We start from the raw sequence: 20,715 nt of genomic DNA on the forward strand, positions 1-20,715 counted from the left end.
TTTTAAACACATCTAAACTAGGACAACGGTGACTGACTGACTGACTGACTGACTGACTGGTTTATTTATTTATTATATTTATATCTGGACAGCTGTACTATGGCTACATGCAACATGTTGACATACATAGCATTTATTGCACACATGACATAAACATATTTACAACTGATAGCACATGCTTTGCACATCATCCAAGCCACCCAGATCATCCAGGCCCTCTACATTTCTAAACGCGATGAGACCTACAGTGGTGCACTGGCAAATGCCTACCTTTTGTAGAAAGAACTTGTGTACATACCAAAGTGGATGCATAAGCTCCACCATGCAACCAATCCCATTGCTTGCTCCCTATTGTGTATCATATACATGTTACAAGTTATAAGTCCCAGAAAGTAATCAGCTGTTCCCTAACAAAAAATGGGCCCATCTCAAGCAGATATGGATTGAATCAAATTGCACAGCACCACTGAAAACACACAATCCCATTTCAAACAATGACACCTAAACAAACCATGAGCCATAAATACTTGCTATTCAAGTTCCTGGCAGGGGTGGTGTAGTCCTAGCAAGACATGCTGCGGGCAGCTCATCCCCTTTCCCCTCAGTTCATGTAGAATGATGCCCATTTATCTCCACCATAAGTGACTTGCTGGGGCTGCTAATGTACGTGCTCGTGCTCGTCTCGTAATCATGCATCAGTGCACCAATATCTTTCTTTGGCATTGCCTATCACTTTTCCCTGAAGCCACTATCACGCGCCTTCCTGTGCTGTCCCAGCTTTGCAACAGCCTAAAAGATCTGTTTAGTCATGCAAGGACCATCTTGTCATTTGACCAACTGATTAGAAATGCTGATAGAAAGTATCTGCTTTAACTCTCAAGCTCAGTTGTTTTATGCAGAGCAGGGGTGGGCCACTTGTGGTCCTCCCGATGTTTGGGACTGCACCTGCACGTCCCACCAGCCTGTGGAAAACAACCTTGAATTGTTACTCACTCAGCGAAAGAAGGAAATTGAAATAAATTAAGAATATGTTTTGGTTTCTGTATTCAAACAAGAGGGGCAACTTAACTTGAAAAGAAAAAGTAACACAGTGACTGAGAAACAAAGGAGTCGTTAGTTAAGTCATGTAGCTTGTCTGAGGGAATGCGGAGGGGAGAAAAAGATAATTGGCTTGAAAGAAAGTTTGCTACTTTCTATCTCTTCATCCCAGTCGTTTTATGAGATAGGTGGTCGTAGGGCAAGGTGAAGTCTGAGAGGAGTGAACCAGTGAAACTTGTAGTTATAAGCATGCAGGTATAATAAGTCGATGAATATTAACTCACACACCCTGAATAGACAATGGACTGATTATAATGCACATCCAATGCATGCAGATGTATGTAATGGGATGAGGCAGGAATTGCATGAAGTAGATGGACTGAAAGGCTGTGAACCCTCCAATACCCAGCAAATGGGGAAAAGGGGGAGGCTTCTTTTGGGCGGGGATAGGGAATAACAAGAAATGGTGTGCTATGCTTGGTGTGCCTACTTGCTTGGGACACCCATTTTCAACAAATTCCCCCGTGGGGAGGTAAATCCACTGCTCATAAGCCCTAACCAGCACAGCCACTGGTGAGAGAGGTGGAGTTGGTCGGCCTCAGCAAGGAGAGACCACATTGCCCACTTCTGATGTAATGCTGCATGGCTGGATGGACAGGCCTTTTTTCCTGGCAGCCCTTCTGTGCCTTTTACAATTGTGTACCAGCTCGCAAGATGTCATGCCACCTGAAGCAGTGGGCTGGGCCTCCTGCCTCTCCTGTCTCCACCTGCTTTTGTTACTGCAATGCAGCACCTGTGTTGCTACTTTGCCAGGATGGCAGCAAATACAGTTTTAGGCGTTTCCATTTAAAATGGCAACAGCATTTGGTGCCATCACAACGAAGCGCTGACAGTGTAGGCTCTCTCTGGACCCACCTTGCCCATCATGCCTTGCTCTGAGGGAAGGCAAAGCATGGCACTGATGGGTGAGATAGTCCTAGAAACCCAGGAGAGAGCCAACGGGAATGGGACTTTGGACTTGGAAACATGAATAGGAGTTGGTCGAGTTTTGTGGACTAGATCTCTCTGGCCCTTGCGGTATGCAAGCTTCATCAGCCCCAGGCCATGTGACCGGTCTCAGAGATGATAGAGGCTATAGTAGAAAGCATCCGGAGAGCACTGAGTTGGAGAAGACTGAGGCAGAGGAACAGACCAGAAATATTTATCTCCTTCTCCTATAATACTAGAACCTAGGGCCATCCCACAAAGCTGATTGGTGGGAGATTCAGCACAGGTAACAGAAGTACTTTATTTATTTATTTAGGATTTTTCAAGGCTGTCCAATCACTTCCATCTCTGGATGGCTCACAATCACTTTACTCACTGTAATCAAACTATGGAACTCAATTCCACGAGATGTGTTGCTGGTAGATGGGTTTAAAAGCAGATTGAACACATTCATGAAGGATAAAGCTCTCAATGGCTAGTATTACCATTACATTGCATTTACAACCCAAGGTGGCTTTCACAGTTTCATGTCCTTTTCCCAAAAACAACCCTGTGTGGGAGGCCGAGAGTGGGTGAGTGGCCCAAAGCCCCCCAGTGAGCTTTGTGGCCAAGGAGGAGCTAGAATCTGGATCTCCCAGGACCCCAGTCCAGCACTTTCACCACCAAACCACACTGGCTCTCTGAGCAGTCCTGGTGGCTATATGGTACTCTCCGTATCGGAGGCACTGTGCCAGTGCAGCTAGTTGCTGGGGAACTCGGGTGGGCGAGTGCCGTTGTATTTGTGTCCTGCTTGTGGAATCCTGTGGGCAGCTGGTGGGCCACTCTGTGAACAGAATTCCCAACCAGACGGGCACTTGGTGTGATCCAGCATAGCTTGTCTTGTGTTCTTAAGGCACTAATCTTGCAGCCAATAGAGGGGAATTTTTCACCTCTTACCAGCACTGCCAATTTTAGCCCTTTGCTAAGCGGGCTAAAAAAGATGGGGGGAAAAAGATGGGAATCATGTGATCGCATACATCTTTTAGCCAGCAATTCTCTCACCATTGTCTAGCCTAGCTTGGGCTGGTGGGAGGTGGAAGGCCACATGTCTGCAGAGCTATAAGTTCTCCTCTTTTTTCTACTGCTGTTGACTGAGTAACTACTGGAACACAGAGAAATCTGAAATTAAGCCAAAATTCCCATCCTTGTCTCTCCACAAGTTTGACTTTGCCCTTAATGCAGGGTTCAGTGTTCACAGAGTTTAATATCCCAGGGCAGCTGCATGTGCAATTAGTTAGTCCAACCATACTTAAACATAAAATTAATTGTAAAGTGATATTTGATTGATGGCCTTCTTTCATTTTCCAGCTCCCACCTCCTCACTTTTTAAGGAAAGACATCTGACACAGGGAGATGGCTCTTTGCACCCACCCTGTCCCCAGAATTGAAGAACACTCCAGGGCTGCATGACAGGTTAGTTTTCCACTTTCCAGGGTTGCAAACAGCCTGGTTTTCCCAAGTTGTTTTCTGCTGTTTCGCACGAATGAGAGCGAGACTTTGCAAGTGAGACTGAGGGGGCTTAATAAGCAAGTATGCAGCACCCATATGGTGTCTCTATTTAGGGAGCATGGCACACGCATAACCAACCACTCCCTTGGTGACTCAGGGCAAAAGCACCCGAGCCTTTGCCTTTCAGAGTTCCGCCACGGTGCACAGAGCACAGTTGGAGAGGAGTGCTGGAGATCCCTTCGTCGTGAGTGCCCCCTCCCAGGCGCAGGGTGCCCACCCCACCCCACCCCACCCCCTCCCACAGAGTCCTCCCATGCCTGCTCTCCTAGCCCCACTGGCTGTTCTGCATGCTGCTGGACTTTGGCACGTCTCACACACCACGAAACAGAGCTGTAAGATGAGCTGGCTCAGGCCAATTCCAGGGACTGGGATTTTGGTGCCATTGAGTCAGACAAGAGGCGTGCAGGAGACCTGCAAAAGGGTGGGGAGGTGAGACGGGGAGCCGCTAAAAATACCCCAGAGGAGGACACACAAGGAGAAGCGCACAGAACACAGCAAGGCAAGGGCAGGGAAAGACACACTCGGGATCCACCGCCATGCTGCCACTCGCTGCTGAGCCATCCAGTTCTGCCTTAGATATGTTCCCCAGGCCCACCCCGGCTTGCAGGGACTCGTGCAAATGCGTACTGTTCTGCCCATCCACCAAAGTCCAGTGCAAGGCCCACACACAGCCGGAGAGTCACGAGTGTTAACCAGTTTTCTGTGCTGCAACCAGCTTGTTCGGTACACACAGGCTACCACCACCTGATGCGCACATATTCCTTGCACTGTACCCCTTCTAATCATGGCTACCTGATATAAAGTGGTACCATATTTGCTATCTTTTAAAGCCCCTATTGCAATTTTATGTCTGATAATACATAGATTTTTCCTTTCTTTTTTGGCAAGAGTACTATCTTCAGGAGCTCTGTGGCCATCTTTTCTAGAAAAGAAGCTAGGGTGTACAGAAAATTGTTGCCAGATAAAAATGGTCTGACATTGCAAGTCTCAAACCATGGTTCCTGGAGACTGGGGCCAGGTCAACCTTTCCTGCACCACCGTAATAGCTGGTAAGAGCAGGAAGCTGCAGGCGCTCCAGCCGGAAGCTAGCAGGCGTTCCTAGTGTGTCAGCATGTATGAGGCACTTGTCAAGCTCCAGCAGCACACCCATATCCCCTGGCCAACTCCTAGACCCGCCAAGCACTTCAGCCTGAGTACTTTGATGTGCGAACTTGAGCTGGAGCATCCTGTGGAACACCGGGCCTTTCCCAGGTGTTTAGGACTGGGGCTCCCAGCGTTCCTGACAATTGCCCACACTGGCTTGGACTGACAGGAACTGAAATCCAAAACATCCAATTGAGTAAGCCTGGCTTAACTTCACGAGGTTTGCTTCTGCCCAGGATTGAGAGTAGTAACTCAAGGACGTGACTATGAAAAAAACCAATGCTGCTTTGGCCTTGGGGGCCTGACGGAAACCTACTGCTGGGTTTTCCCACTCTGCTCAGCTTGATGCAGCCTGGGAACACAGTGAGTATTTGCTCAGCTGCTTTCCAGGGAAAAGGAACAGTTTTTGTGGGGAAAGAATGTGACCGTGTAGGAACAGGTGGTGGCAAGCCCCAGTTCCTACTTACGGTGTGACGGTGCTGCCGGCTGGCTGATTGCTTCTGACCCCATTAGGAGAGATGCCAGCTCCTTTCCTGGCAAGGCTCTTGTGCCTTTAACAGCAGCATAACTGCAGAAAGCTTGAAACCCTGCAGGCAAAGCAGGCACTTGCTTCCTTGCCCTGGGAAAAAAATAAATCTCCGGACTCTTGCTCTTAAAGGCAGAGGGGGAAAGAGGCGGATTCCTGGAGGCCAGCTCTTCTCTGCTGCTGCTGCTGCTGCTGCTGCTGCTGCTGTGCCTTCAACAGTGGCTGCTGCAACAGCACCATTCCTTTTTGTGTTGGTGTGAGAAAATGCTGCCACAGACAGCTTAACCAGCCAGCTCCCCGTTACAGCTTTCCAGGCAGTCCACCCCCACTCCTCTGTTTTAAAAAAGCAAGTGGTGGGTTTCCTTATTCTTAATCAGTATTTTGCCAGGCGCTCCCTTTCCTGCTGCAATGGGATTAGCCTGACAAGCAGCCGTGAGCTTCATGCCAGGAGAATCCTCAAGTCAGCACGAAGAAAGGGCAGACTGAAGCGTCCCGCATTCCTTCGGCCGGGGGCTGGGGCGGCAGGAGCTGGGCCTGTGCCTGCACACTCTGGAGGACAATGGCAGCATTGAATGGGGACATTTCAAGAATGCGCCCAAGGTCCTCGTGCAGCACCCACAGTGGTAAACATGCTGCAGAAGGCACATCGAGCCTAAACCTGCTCCAGCTTCCTGGGGATAATGACCTTCCACCCACATCCTTTGCTCCAAGGGCTCCCGCCATCCTCAGTCCCATTCAGCTGTAGTCCTTGTGGTTTCTTCTTCAAGGTCTCCTCAGCTTCCATGCTCCATGTCCCTTTGACTCCCTCCTCTGTGAACTTGACAATGATATCCCTCCAGCAGCTACTAAGACAGAATGGAACCACTGCGGCTCCCACGCCATTCCTCCAGCGGCCTCTGCCTTGACCTCTACCATTCGTTGTGGCCGGCAGAACCACTTCTGCCCCACAGCCAGTAGGGCAGGCAACTGGTAGAGGACAAGGACTGGGGCCACAGTGGTGTCCCTGCCTCAAGTGTCTCAGGGCTTTTGAATAACGTGTAGGCACCATTCAGAGGCAAGGATCAGATAGTTCTTCAGGAAAGTGAGCCCCTGTGCTTTGGATCAAGAATGTCAACTGTGCGCACAGAAAGAACCACTCGATCCTTCTCAGGGTACAAACTGGGCACTGGTTGTATGTGGTCTTCACCCAGGGGCAGTGGCCATGTCTTTAAGGGCTGAGGGGCTGAGACAGGAGGGAGTTGGCCTGTCTTCTGTGCAGCTTCTGTACTGACTGTCTCACTCACTTCTCTTCCATTTCTCATCTTCCTCCAGACAACACCCTCTTCTTGTCCTTTCGTGGTTACTCTTAACCACCCTGCTTTGTACACGTTCGTTCTCTCCCATTCTGCCTCTGCTGCTGCAGTCTGCACCTGCCATTTGAGTTCTCTTCTCTCAGTAGCCACATCCCTTTGGTCCCAATTCTTCCTTTTCCCAAGCCTCCAACTCCCTGTGCTCTATTGCTGCCTCCACTCTCCTCTTCCATGTGATGATTCTTTCTGCCCAGGGCCAGCTCCAAGTCCTCAGCAAAGTCACCTCCTATATCCATAGCTGCTCATTCCATAGGGCTTATCTAGCTACAACAGGTGGCAACCCTTCAGATCAATATTGGGTGGCTGACTTTGGAGCTGTGGCATTGTGGGAAATTAAAATGGTGGCTTCCGGACTCAGAGCTGACTAGGGAATTAAGGGAGGGAGGGATAGGCCAGGTGTTGACAGTAGGCCTTGCTGGGGCAAAAGGAATCTGGCAGCTGCCCAAAGATGCAAAGTGCTGGTGCCAGACTTCTTACCTTCGCTAACCTATCTGCGAATAGAATAGCAACTGATGTAGAAGAATTCCTGCCAGCATAGTAAAGGATGCATCCATTAGGCAAGACAACAGCGCTTCGCATGAATCCCTCAAAAGTTCTTCAAGTACTAGGCAAAACTAGCCAAATTGTCTTCTGTGGTCTTTACAGAAATTAGTACACCACCTAAAATCATCTCCAGCTTTAAAAAAATATAACTCTATATAATTTCTTTCTATATTATCTCAAGTAACCTGCCTGTTTCACCTAAGGATGGATACAATTCTATGTAACTGCTGGATTTAAAAAAAAGGGGAGTAGGGATCAACTATGGTTTGTCTATCGCAACAGTCCTAATTTCAGCAGTGCTGAAGTTATCATAGAACCTGGTAGAACCCAGTCTGAATATCTACAACCTTCTCCAACCTCACATCTTAAGATTCTGACCATGCAGACTTCATGGCTGCAATGTCACGACCCCCTCTCCTCTCCTCTCCTCTCCTCTCCTCTCCTCTCCCCTCCCTAATTTCTGTAACATTTTGCATATTTTGGGTGGTGACTCTTGAATTGACCCCATAATGGTCTTGATCTAATAAGTTGGTTCAGACAACATAACCCACAGTTGGCACTGAACCATGGGTTGTTTTTGAAATGTGGGATTTGTTGCCTGAATCCAGACAAAACAACAAATCATAGTGAACACCCCAAGTTCACAACAAGAAACCAAGGAACTTATTTACTTATTTATTTCATTTATTTACCACCCCATTGCCCAGAGAGCTCTCTGGCCAGTTTACAATAAAATATGAAAAGATAAACAATACATTAATAAAACAAATAATAAAATAATAAGTTCCTGCAAAAATTGTCCTTGCCCCCAGGATCTGACACCTGAACCTGCATGAACCGGTGTCAAATGGGTTGGCTAAATGGGCGATGCTCTTTGGCACCGCCCTTCAGCATCACCCAAGGGCTCTGCCCTACGTGCCACCTGCTGAAGAAGAATCGCCATTGGGGAAGCCCTGCTGCAACCAACAGATGAGCTCAGCTTGACTCTCTCACGCTCTCCTGCTCTTGTGCTTTGTCCCTCTCTCTCACCACATCGAGGCTGTGGAGGAAGGCAGCAGGAGGAAAGAGTGAAGGTGAAAAGGATGGTCCAGGAGAGTGGGGCACGGCAGCAGGGTCAGCCAGGCAGATGGTAGCCACCCTGTGCACCACTTGCCGAAGAAGAACCACGGGTTGTTTGCAGTTATCAAGCCATGGCTTCTTACCACAGCTGGGTTCATAACTCATGTTTCAACAGTGACAACTGACTCTCAACCCAAAACCTTGGGAGTGTTTTATGGTGTTAAGTGAACCCAGTCAAATAGATCTCAGTATCAGGGTTGCTCAACTTGCCTGCTTCCTGCATAATTCAATTCAAGACTGTGTGATTAAAATCATAATACTAATGGCTACAGCCTAGAAGCTTTTTGAGAAAGGCTTACATAACAAGGCAAAGAGCTAGCAGCCAGAATCTTAGCAACATGTCTGAAGATAAACAGACTTCAAAGAAAAGTGAGGAGAAGACTCATGCCCTTGGCCTTCTTACCACACCTTCCTCCCAGAAGGTGCACCAAGGGACCCGGTACTACACAGCTTCAGCATTCCCAACATTACTTATAGCAGTTAGTGCCAAACTGTACTGCCCTTATCATCACAATGTTAAATTATGTCTGGACCCAGCTGCAAGGCAGCTGTTTCTCAGATAATGGCTAGCCTAACTTTCACTCAGCATGGTCAGTGTGCTCAAGGAATGCTATCGGTGGCACATGGCTCTCCAACAAAACAAGCTAGGGTATAGCTAACACAGTGTTCCCAGACTTGGTACCTTTCAGTTGCACTGAACTACGTACATTTCTCCTTGGAAAAGCTGAGCTAAAGTGACTGTTGGCCAGGCTGCATTGTTCCTCCTCTAGAGTGGTAACAGGTACCATACTTAGAAAAGCTTCATCTTTCTTAAAAACAACAGTTACCGCAGCAGTTCTTTTTTTCCTATTTATATATAGCTACGGAATCTGAGTATCTTTCCCTGTCCCCCAAAATGACCAAATTTGCTAGGTAGAATTAAAGAGAAGAATGCTTTGTTTTGACAGCCATCAAAAGTGGGTGGGGATCTCCCTTTCCGTTGGAACTAGGCTTGGGGAAATGTCACTAGCTGTCATATCAGTGCTTCTGAGAAGTGATCTTAGAAAAAAAGGAGGAAGGAAAGCCATGGACAGTGCAAAAGGGCTTTCAGTCATAGCAGGGGAGAGGAGAAAAAGTGGTCCTGCCACAGAGTTCCCAGAAATGCTTTGTGGAGGAGGAACAAGGGGGAAGAGGGGAAGCCAACTCATGATGATCTTGATTGCTGCCTGTTGGGTGCACCATGGGCTGTTTCATGAAGAGCCCACCTTGCATAGCTTATATGGGTCGGGTTGTCATGACATGCAAACCAATCACATATTTTTATCTCCATACCATGCCACAAAAATTTCACGTACTAATTCTTGTGTATTATATTGATGTTGAAAGAACATGAGCCTGGATTTTTTTTCCTGGTCGTATGGAAACTCTACAGAAAGTAGAATCTAGCAGTACAATTCCAAGGATTCCATTCATTTATTGTTCAAAAGTGTTACCACCTTTTCCAGACATACAGGCAGGATTCACCATTCTACTCAAAATGATCTTCATACACCAAAATATATCATACAGATCCGCTCTATAAATCAGTGTAGCATCCTTTGCTTGCCTGCTCAGAACGTCACTTTAATATATATCTTTCTAAAATGAATAACCCATTTCCTGGGAAATTTTTAAAATGCAACTTTACCAAAGAATCTTTATGGCAAAACCTGAAAAGTTAAAGTTACAGTAAGACAATCAAAACAACAGAAAGTAAGTGTTGAATAGGGAAGCAAAAGGGTTGGGGAAAATTGGCAGTGGAGAGAGCTCCTAAGAGCTTGTATTATAGCAAAATAAAACTATGTTATATTAATATTATTTCTTCCTTTATCAAAACTACATTGATAAAGGAGGAAATAAGCAACCTTGATGGAAGAATGTAAAAAATTAGGCTAATGTGTCCATTACAAAGAGAAATTGGATGGATCCATTCTAGACTTAATCACATTTAGATTAGATCTCTTCAAATGAATGGGATTTAAATTATTAATGACTAATTTAAGCCCCTTTTCTTTCACTGGGTCTACTACTATGACTAAGTGTGAATCCAACCCTATGAGCTGAAAAATGAATTGTTACAGAGACTTCTTGTACAAATTATAACAAAGCAATATAGAGGCAGGGGGTTCCCTTTATAGATAGGCAGATGGTAGTCACTGTCAGACACAAATTGATGATAGCATCAGCCTTCTTCACTGTAACATGGATAGCTTATGTTCAAGTGTTGCTTTTGCAGCTTACTCTCTGTATGCTTACATAAATGCAACTAGCACTGAGTTCACTAGCTTCTCTCCCAAGTAGTGCACATAGGATCCAGACATCCTTATCTAAATTGATCCTCAAATTTTGTCTGAACTATTTTTCCAGGGTACATTGTACTCTGCATCTGCTGTTTTTGCTATATAATCATATACCTGGTTGCAGGGTTTTATATTTGCAACCTTGAGGAACTCTGTACATGCACTAACAGTCACTTCTATCCATATTTTTTGCTCCTTTGAAAAATTTAATTAGTTTTGCTTTGTAATAAGGTCTATTATTCATAAAACAAAATTGGACTGGCATTATATTTCCTGCTGACATAACGGAGGCTACATTTGTAGGATTATACGGGAAGCAGGACAAGTGGCAAATCTGAAGAAGTTAAAGCTTCCCTTTGCCATCAATTTTATGTTGTTTCTCCCCTGTTTGTAACAGTGGCGGTATAGCAAAATGCCCAGCTATCTCTGCATTCCCACATCCCTCTGATGGCTGATCACCTGGGCAGCATGTAGCGTGTGCATAGCACCCTGAGGTTGGCGGGTCACACAAAGAATGGCCAAGTGCCATGTGCAGAATTCCTGACCCAACTGGGGGAAAAAATCAGGCAAGTATCTTCATTAGGATCAACCAAGATCTCTTCCTACATTTCATCTGAGGACTGAACAGATTTACATTGCTAATTTATGTTGCAGATTTATGTTGTTGGTGCCAGACCAGTTTCCCCTGCACCCCACTTTTGATTAAGATCCAGCCTGGATAAGTAGAAAGCTTGCTCATTATTTCAAGGCATCCGGTTTGGTCCTAATAAAGTAGGAGCTCAGAATGACTTTCAGCCCAGGGCCAAATTCCTTAATTGAGAGCGCTCAGGGGCCACCATTCAGTGGTGAGAAGGGCTGAAGGCAAAAGAGGTGGGAGCAAAAATACCAGCACACTTTATCTTAAAGCATTTCCTGCCAGTACCTAAGTCTTAGGAAAGGTGTTTCAATCTTTTTGTGTAGGATGGGGGGCGGGAGGGGGGAGCACACAAAAGCTGGCAAGCCAGAAAATGATTGCTGCCAGAGGAAAGGGTTCTGCTGGCCCTGGTCCTGAAGTTGCCCTGCTTCTGGGCCAACATTGCTGTTTCTGTTTTGCAAATGGGAAAAAACACTCCACATTTATATTACCTTTAGGAACCGCACTGGAACATATAAAAGTTTCCCTGTTTTAAGGAACAAGCAGTGCCTTCCTGACATTAGCAACCACTACACCAAACCCTAACTTCCTTCCTGATTGGCTTGAATGCCTAGCAACCAACAGACAAAGGTGGTCATATTTAATGGACTTGGGAACAAAGAGTCAGTGCGGTCATATAGAAGTGAACAATAATCACATCCATTACTCAACTCCACAACCTTAGGGAGTTTATATGGGCTTAGGCTAGCGGCCAGGGATGCCTTCCAGGAAGTCCAATTGGGGAGAAGACTGTGATTTGTTTGCATTAAATGGGAGAGCATAGAAACTACCATTCATGCCTTCATTTTCTCAAAACTAGCCTGATATGACATAATCCATATGGAGCTGCTCTTAAAACGTTATCAGGTGCAAACTGCAGAGCCCTTCCTTCTAAGAGAGATGGCACTTGTAAGAGATCTGCTTCAACACTGGGTCCTTCCTCTTTCCCAGGCATAATTCAAGGTGATGACTTTAAACCACAAATCCCTAAAATACATAGGTCTCAAATACTTAAGGGACTCTTCCACATATATCATAATGATCTCCAAGTCCTTTCTTAACAATAGATGTTGGTTTTGGCAGCAAGAATGCAAAAGAAAAAGAAAAAAGATGCAGCACCTTGTGCTGGCTCCTACTACTACATCCAAGTATGGGCACTTTTTGAGTTTTATATAGATCCTACCCAGGCTGGCTTCTGGAATAAATAAATGCTTGATGAAACTTGATCTCCCGTCCTTTACCTTCTTCATCCTGAACCATCAGGATAGGTTACATTATACATTGAATACAAACAGTTGTCTTTAATTCAAAGATTACATCAAGCATAAGAACCCTTAACCTCTCTGAATCATCATGGGTAACAGTTCTAAAGAAATTGAAATCAGGGTCTTGCTTGGAATATGAAAGTGCAGAAGCGATGATAAAGAATTTTGATTGTGTTAATTAGGGACTCAATAGGGATTATGCACATTACAAAGACTTTTAGGGCAGTATCACATTGCAATTATCATAAGCCCCAAACTCAAGAGGCTTATACTCATTCTATGCAAGGTGGGAGGAGTGAGGGAGGTGATAGTTGCCTCCCCATCACTTAGACAGGGTTTTTCCCATGTGGCACAGCTGTTTCGGAGTAGGGAGGGAGGCAGAGGAAGCCCAAGATAACCCATACCCTACTCTCTTCCGTCTCCTTCGCTCCCCACCCAAGTCCCAGCCTCATTCAAGCAGGCGGCCTGGTTCTGTCTGGTTCAGCTACGAGGAGGAAGGGAAGGGGAGACAGCGAATTCCATCTCTCCCAGATCGCAGCATTGTCTCAGACCTTGGTTTTGGGAAGCGTAAGTATTCTGTGGCCCCTCAGGTGTTACCTAGGGGCCAAAGGGGCTGTTAGGGAATGTTGTGGTAGCTGTTCCTTTAAGAATGTTTGTTGTGGAGCTACCTGTTTAACAGTCTTTTCACCCAAGTGGGTTGTAACCTGGAAATGTTCATGTAAACGTGTCAAAACATCTGGGCAACTAGAACAGCAAGTCTCTTCAAGTGCTATCCAAATTATACTTTCAAATCAAGTCAGCTTTGGTGTCATCAAGATTATAAATTATTTATGGCTTTCACCATGTCCTTGTTCTGAGCTTCTTTTTCTCTGCAGCTACGTTTGGGTTACGGCTTAAAATATATCTAAGAGTACTCAGAGGACACTCCTCTCTACGGAGTAGGCAGAGCAGAAAATTCCAAGATGTGTAATGGTTTTACAAGAACTTCAGCATGAGCTCCAAGCCCGCTTATTTGATTTAAGAAAAAGCGCTGGCTGGGTCACGAGCCTTGAGGATGAAGACCCACGCTCTACCCTCTTCCTCGCTCTTTGTCCCAGGGAAGAAAGAAGCAGCACTGGGCGGAGTCTGCAGGTGGGGCACGGCACGCTGCCGGAGCAGTTTCCCTCCCACAAGAATTTTCAAGGACGGACCAATCGGGAAACGAGGAGCTGGAATTCTCTTCGCTTCATCCAATAAGAAGTGGGATTATGCCGCGTTCTCAGTCCCTCGAGCTCAAGGGGCGTCTTACCCAGCACCCCGAGGGTGTGGCCAGGGGAACGTGCAGCGGAGGGGGCGTGTTCTGCGGTCGGGTAGGGGGAGTTGTTGCGCGTGAGGCGGAGCCTAGAGGGTTGGGTCGGGCTACCGTGAGCCAAACGGACAGACGCTGCCGAGCTGCGCTGTGCTGCAGTTCGGCCGGGGGAAGGTTCTGTGATTGGTTGCGGCGCGCTCGTGCCGGCGGTTGCTAGGCTCCTGTGCGCCGCCCCTCCCCCAGGTACGTGTCGCGCGCCGTCGCGCTTGCTCGGTCGCCTGGTCGGTCGGTCACTGTGCCGGCGGCGAGTCCCGGGTGGGAGCGGCCTCGTCGCGGGCGGGCCGGGCTTCGCCGGGCTGGGTGGCGGAGGAGAGCGCGCGCGCCGCAGTAGGTAAACCCTGACGCTTGGGGTGAGTGGGTGACGGCGGCGCTGGTCGGGAGTAGCGCGGGGCCCTCCAAGGCCGGGGATTCGGGGTGCCCCGAGGCCTCCACGGCGCTCGGGGTTGAGCGCCTTTGGACTGCACCTCTCCCTTACCGCTCCCTCTCCTCTGTTATCTCCCGCATTTCGGATCTTCTTCCTTGTCGGCTTCGTGCTTCACCGATCCTTCCCCACAATCATCGTCTTGGGGACATCTCACCTTGGGCCTGTGCCACTCACTGTCCTCCCTTCCTGAAGGGGCGTGCGGTGGTAAGCCGGGGCGGGGGGGCTTGGGTTCCGACTAGAATGCAGGTGGACGTGTGATACTGGCTCAGCAGGTGCAATTGGCGGTTGTGGCGCGTGGAGCACCGGGGTGTGTGCCTGCGTGTGTGTGGGTGCGTGTTTATATGTAGCACCGAAGTCGGTGGTGCTGGGGTGCAGATGAAGGGTGCATGGATTGGTAGATGGTAGGAACTGGCTGCCTCTGGGCACCCGTTATGTGTTTGAGGCTGGGAGACAGGCCATCTGAAGCACGTAGAAAAATCTCCGAGTTCTTGTAAAAGGCTGCTTTTGTGTCTTTGCCATTTTGGGAGTGTTGCAGGCCCCTTCTCAAAATTGTGCAGTTGCCTGCCATATTGAGGGATGAATGTTTAGAATTTGCTGGCCCTAGAAGAACAAGATGCTTTAGGCCTAGATCAGGAGTTCTTGGATACTTTGTTTTCATACTATGCCTATTATGATCTTTGGAAGTTTGAACAATTCTGCTATATCTATGAATACAGTAATTTCAGTTTCCAAGTCCCGAAGTCCACATAAGTGACAGTTAATAGAAGTCTTGCTATGGTAAAGTGCCACAGTCTTGCAACAGTTTTGTTAGGTAAGGCACTAATCCTTTGCTGTTAATAGTCTGTGTTATTGAGTTGCATCTCCAGCTAATATATACACTTGGAGGTACTAGAAAATTTATCACTGCTAGGTAGGAGACACTGTTCCCCTGTAGACACATGTTTACATGTTAGGGTTGCTTTAGTGTCTGTGGCCTGGAGAGCTAGGCCAGCAGGAATCATTGACACTGAACAGGTTAAACACAAGTTTGTTAAAAATCAATTTATTCACCAGAGGTTCTATTGACTTGTAAAGTAATGCCCTGAAACCGTTATTCTTGTAGGTAATGCAGTCATGATACCAGTAATTGCTGGCTGTTCCACCATATGCAGAATGTGCACTGCATTGCAAAAGCCTAAAACAGTACAATCATTTAGAACAATTTATGGGAAAGCACAGTATATTTAGTAATAACATGTAAGGAAATGTTCAGACGGTAGCTTTCCTGATCTAGTGTTGTAGTGCAGAACTGGAAATGTAGCAGTGTCATTGGAAAATGACAGGTACCTTCTCTCTATCCCACACAGGTTCTGCAATAATTTGTTCTAGTTGTGCCGATGGTTAGGGGACCAATGTGCACAGAAGCACCTTGTGTTTGCTTGCTGCATAAATTGGATACACTGAATCAGTATATCTTATATCCTCTAAATGAGCGTATGCACTTGGGGCTTAAGTGTATCTCAAGGATTGGAGTTCTGGGGATATAAGTCGCAGCATATTAAACCATTTTTGGTCTTTTGACAAGGTGTATGCAATAATTCAGTTTATGTATTTGGAAACCAATACTCAGAATGCTGTATGATTATCATAACTATTCTGCAAGTAGTATAGTAGGATGGAGGCACGCCTTTAAATATGTTTGTTTAGGTAGACTGATAAGCAGTTTTGAGACAGTTCCAGTTAAAGCCAAGCAGGGATTTCATAATGCAGCTGTAGTTATGCTACTCTTCTAAGCCTGAAAATACGGAAAAGTTGTGTGCATGTTTTGCAGCAAGAAATATATTCTGCTTCAATTGTACCAAGGTGTAAGAAAGTAGTATGAACAAAAAAAAAAGTACCGGAAGCTTCATTTTTCCTAACATTGCTTTTTTGAGAACCTAGAATGGCCTGCCTACAATATACTTTGTGTTCTAACATGTCTTGGAGCATCGGAGCTTTAAAGCTAAGATATAACAGTGGGAAGTTATTTCCATATTAATTCTTATGTCATTTGCTGATTTTCAGATAGGAATATTTGACAGTGGATGATTTCCTAAGATGTTTGGGTCCTTTTTTGAGCAGTTATTATACTAGGCATTAATTCTAAGAGGACAAATGAGAGTTAGGCACTTTCTAGGACAACTTTTTGGAAATTGTTTAGATGGCAAACTAGAGGTGCAGGGACACCACCTCTTAAGCAGAGTTTTTTAAATAACGAAGTTGGTATTCGGTTCTATTAAAATAATAATGGTGAATTCTACAAAAGCTTAATTCTAAATGATAACTTCTGGGGGGGAAGGCATGCTAATCTAGTGCACCAAAATCAGTACTTCTGTGCTGCTTGTAAAGGGTAGTAGGTTTATTGTTCTATAAGCTATTTGTAGATTTTAGCCCCTTAGCATTCAGAATGGGTGAAGAAGCAAATAGATGAGTCTTTAGTGTTTGCTTCAAGGCCTATGTAATGATGGAAACTGATGGGCATCAATTACAACAGAGTTCCATAGAGGCCTCTCATGAAATGACTTTATGCTTTATGTCCACCAGTCTAAATTCTTCTTATAGGCTGGTACCAAGTAGGCTTTTGATACTTATCTCAGTGTGTGGGCTGGTTGGTATTGGGGAGTTGTAAGAGTCTGACTTGCTCTTTTCTCTTTCTTTGCTCTTTCTTTCTTTTCTTTTTTGCTCAAAAAAAGTTGCCTCTAAAGTATCAAGCCATATAAAAGAGCAAAAGTACCTTGAAAAAAAGTGTGATTGTATGATACTATTACCTGCATAATGATTATTTAATTTAATTTAATTTAAACATTTCTACCCCGTCCTTTGTGCAAACCTCAGGATGGCTTACCAAAAAAAAAAGTAGTTTTCTAATTCACAAACTGTGTATCAGTGCATACTAGTGTGTGGTAAGTATCAAAAATTAGCTATGTAAAGGTTCCTCTGAGCCCAAACTACCCATGTAAAGTGGAGTATGCTTGTTGCATCTCTGTGTGATTGTCTGCCCTTACCTCTTTCCAAACAGGCCCCACAGAATTACCTGTCTCTAGTACTGTTTCTGGAGCTTGCAGTTTTTCCTAGCTCAGAGGGTGCAGCAGGACTATCTGATTCATGCAGAAAGGAAGGGTGTCATCCTGTGTGTGGATAATTTTGATATACATTTCAGATATAAGACTTACAATACCTTCAATTCTAGTTCAAGAAAAAAGGATTGTTTTCCAGAAATTTGGAAAACATTGTTCTAATGTGCCTATACCAGAGTTGAAAGACTTTCAAGCCTGAGGTAATTCAGAGAAATACTCAGAACCTGTTATGAATGGTGGGCAAGGACAAAAGATAGTGGAGCCAGAATCCCAAAGATACCAGTATGTTGGGAGCTGCATTCCCCCCTTATTTCTATTGGCAAAAAGCACTATTTCCAATGTACAGCCAGCAAACTAATATCCAACCAAGGAAGAGTTTTTGAGCATGCACAGAGCAGTTTGTGGAATCCAATCTAGAAACTGTTTCCGAGTTCCCTCCTTTTCAGTAACCCTGGAACCCTCAACTCTGAGTGTGCCCCTCTGGCAAGCATCCTAAGTCTGCATAGGCCTTCTGGCTGGCTGGTCCTTCTCTCTTGACACGACACCGGGGGCGGTGGGGCGGTGGGAGGTCCAGGATCAGAGCAGGCTCCTCTGGCTTCTCTCCCGTGTCCCCTCCCAGCACTTGCAAACCCTGTCATTTCCTGGGGTCTGCCTGAACACCTGGAGATGGTGGTCTTTAGATAAGTTCTTCCTCTTCCGCCATCTCTATGTCCATAGACCTAATTTCCCAGCCCTTACCTTCCTCATCTGAAGAGTTGGCCACCCTGGCCTTGGAAACCACACTAAGAATAACTGCCATCTTCATTCCCAACACCACTACATTTTAGCTTAAAACTCACTTTCAGTAATTATGATCTAGAGGCATTTAACCCTCTTAGAATAGGGGGAAAAGCTGAGTAAAACGAATCAGTCAGGAGAAGGGGGAAGGCCATCTGGAGCATGCCTCATGTAAGATTTGGCATGAGGCAGCCCAAAATTAGTTCCAGGCCTGAGGTTCAACACTCCTGATCTAGACTGTTAGCAGTCAACTAGGTTTTTTTGGCAAGTTTTGAATTTGCTAATTTGCATAGAATTATTTGCATCAAATAATTTACTTCCACCCTAAACTAAGCTACTTTAGCATATTTATTCTATTTGTATTCAGTAAATAGTGAAGGGTTAAAAGTACTTCTTTTTAATTTTTCCCGATACAGAAATACTTGATCTGACATATTTGATGGAAAAAATTCTAGCACACTTAAGGTGATCTACATGTTATGTAGAAGTTTTTTATTGGAATACTTGTAAACATTTCAAGAAAATAGCATGCAGCTCTTCATTGTATAAATTTAAGAAAAAAGGTGCTGGAAACTGTTGACACACTCATTTTAAGAAGCCAGAGAACAGTGCATGATATTATGACAGCCACTCATCTATTTCAGCAGAGTCCAGCTCTCTTCTTTGGAGGCTGCTGGCACACTTTCAGTTTTGCTCTCGCTATTTATTAGTTCCATTTCACTCAGATATATATTTAATTTAAATTTAATTTAATAAAACATTTTTATCCTGTCTTTTCACTAAACGTCTCAAGACAGCTTACAATATATGATATATGTATGATATTACAATTATGATTTATGTATATCAATGCCATATGTATACTAGGGATAGTAACTTGAAAAACATTAATTATAACTTTGAAACTGCCAAGCTTGCTTAATATTGTGTTTGCAGTTTGCATTTGTTCATTGTTACTGATAAACATATGAAACAAAAAAAAATCCACAAACTAAAGCACTGAAATGTTCCATTTTGGAGTTTTTTATTGCTCCAGATCACTGGTTGCCACTTGTCACTTATATAGGGATTATAACTTTGAAGCCATTTCATCTGTATCAAAGATATTTGAATTCATTTGCATCTCTTTGTTCCACTTCATTCCTGCAGTTGTTCTTTGTCTAAAGTGTGGTGGAAATTCTGGCATGAATTTGAGAAACCAGGAATGTATTCTTGACTCTAAATATTCTGGCCTTGTTTCAATAACCTCTTAATGTGGGAGAAAAGTCTTAGAGTGCACAAGCCTTCATATTAAATGTGAACTTGATTGGCACATTGTCGAGCTCCAGCATCATTATATGTGAGGTCCTGCATTTTTACTTTTCCCATGCCCTCCTTGTAATCACATGCACAGGGAAGTTCATGTGTATTTTGTTTATTATTCTAGTTCTTTACAGGATCACTGTGTAATTAGCAGGATTACTAAATCCAGTTGAAGACATCATTCTGACAAACTATTGACCATAATATTTGACCCCAAATAAGAGACTTAGAGTACAATCCTATGACTGCTAAATGCTGTCTAGGAAGCCATAGAAATAGAGTCCCAGCTCCAACTTTAGAAAAGCGCTCTGAAGTCATTGCTGGGTCTCAGACTTCAGAGTACTCTCTCTCCACCCTTGCAGCTGGCACAGTTTATTCTGTGCTGGCTTTTATGGCTCTAAAGTTGGAAAACTGACTTTGGAGCTGGTGCTGGGGGTGCAGTTCCAGGGAGAGGAGGAGTGCAGCATGCTGTTCTATGAGGAATTCTGGAGGTTCCCTTGACTTCTGTCTGCACATGCCAATATAAAACTTGTCAATATAGCTGGAATTGGCTGTGTAAATATTTTGCAAGACAAGGGAAGTGCAGAGTAAATCCTCACTTCAACACCTGACCTGCCCTCCTCTGGATGCCTGTAATTTTTCAAGTTCCACATAAGACGGCACCTTTAAAAAAAGTAAGAGATGTGGACAAATATTATGTAGATTGGAAACAATTGCAATAGTGCGATTACAGCAGTATTCAAGTGTAAGACTAATTTCTAAATACTGATTTTTTGTTTTTGTATTTGACATATGAATAAGTGAACCTGAAGTTTCTAGATGTCTTGGATTGTATAATTTGTTAAACTTGATTTTTAAAAAGAAATAAAAGACTGACTCTAAGCCAAATAAAGGTTAAACAGTGACGTATGATGTTCAAGGGAAAATTGACAAATTAAAAATTAACATGCTTTCAACTGCGGCAACTGATTATATTGAAAGAGTAATAACATAAATAGTGGCAGCCAGAACTCAGAAGTGGTGAATTTTGGGGCATATTTATGGAGGATAACGCTACGAGACTATAATGGTGACTGTCCATTACTTTTTATATAAGAGGCACCATTGTGTACTAGTTGTTGAGTAACAAGAGTGGGAGAGTGCTGTTCCACTCATATCCTACTTTTGGGCTTCCCACACTCTAGCTTATTGGTTCCTATGTGAACAGTATGCTGGACTAGATAAATTTTTGTTTTAATCAAGCATGTTTGTTTGTTTAAA

General features: G+C 44.8%; 1 protein-coding gene across 5 annotated transcripts in view; it reads left to right on the top strand.

Moving 5' to 3' along the window:
- The first annotated feature begins 5,063 nt into the window (after positions 1 to 5,063).
- Positions 5,064 to 20,715, top strand: part of DAG1 (dystroglycan 1) — a 100,795-nt gene continuing 85,143 nt past the window's right edge. The window contains exon 1 of one of the 5 annotated variants that reach the window (XM_044451688.1): positions 5,064 to 5,079. The gene's annotated coding sequence lies outside the window, so the exon portion shown is untranslated. The other 4 variants (XM_044451683.1, XM_044451684.1, XM_044451687.1 and 1 more) reach the window with 4 other exon arrangements.

The sequence above is a fragment of the Varanus komodoensis genome, unplaced genomic scaffold, assembly GCF_004798865.1.
Source record: "Varanus komodoensis strain SLA01 unplaced genomic scaffold, ASM479886v1 scaffold6_2, whole genome shotgun sequence".
Classification (NCBI taxonomy): domain Eukaryota; kingdom Metazoa; phylum Chordata; class Lepidosauria; order Squamata; family Varanidae; genus Varanus; species Varanus komodoensis.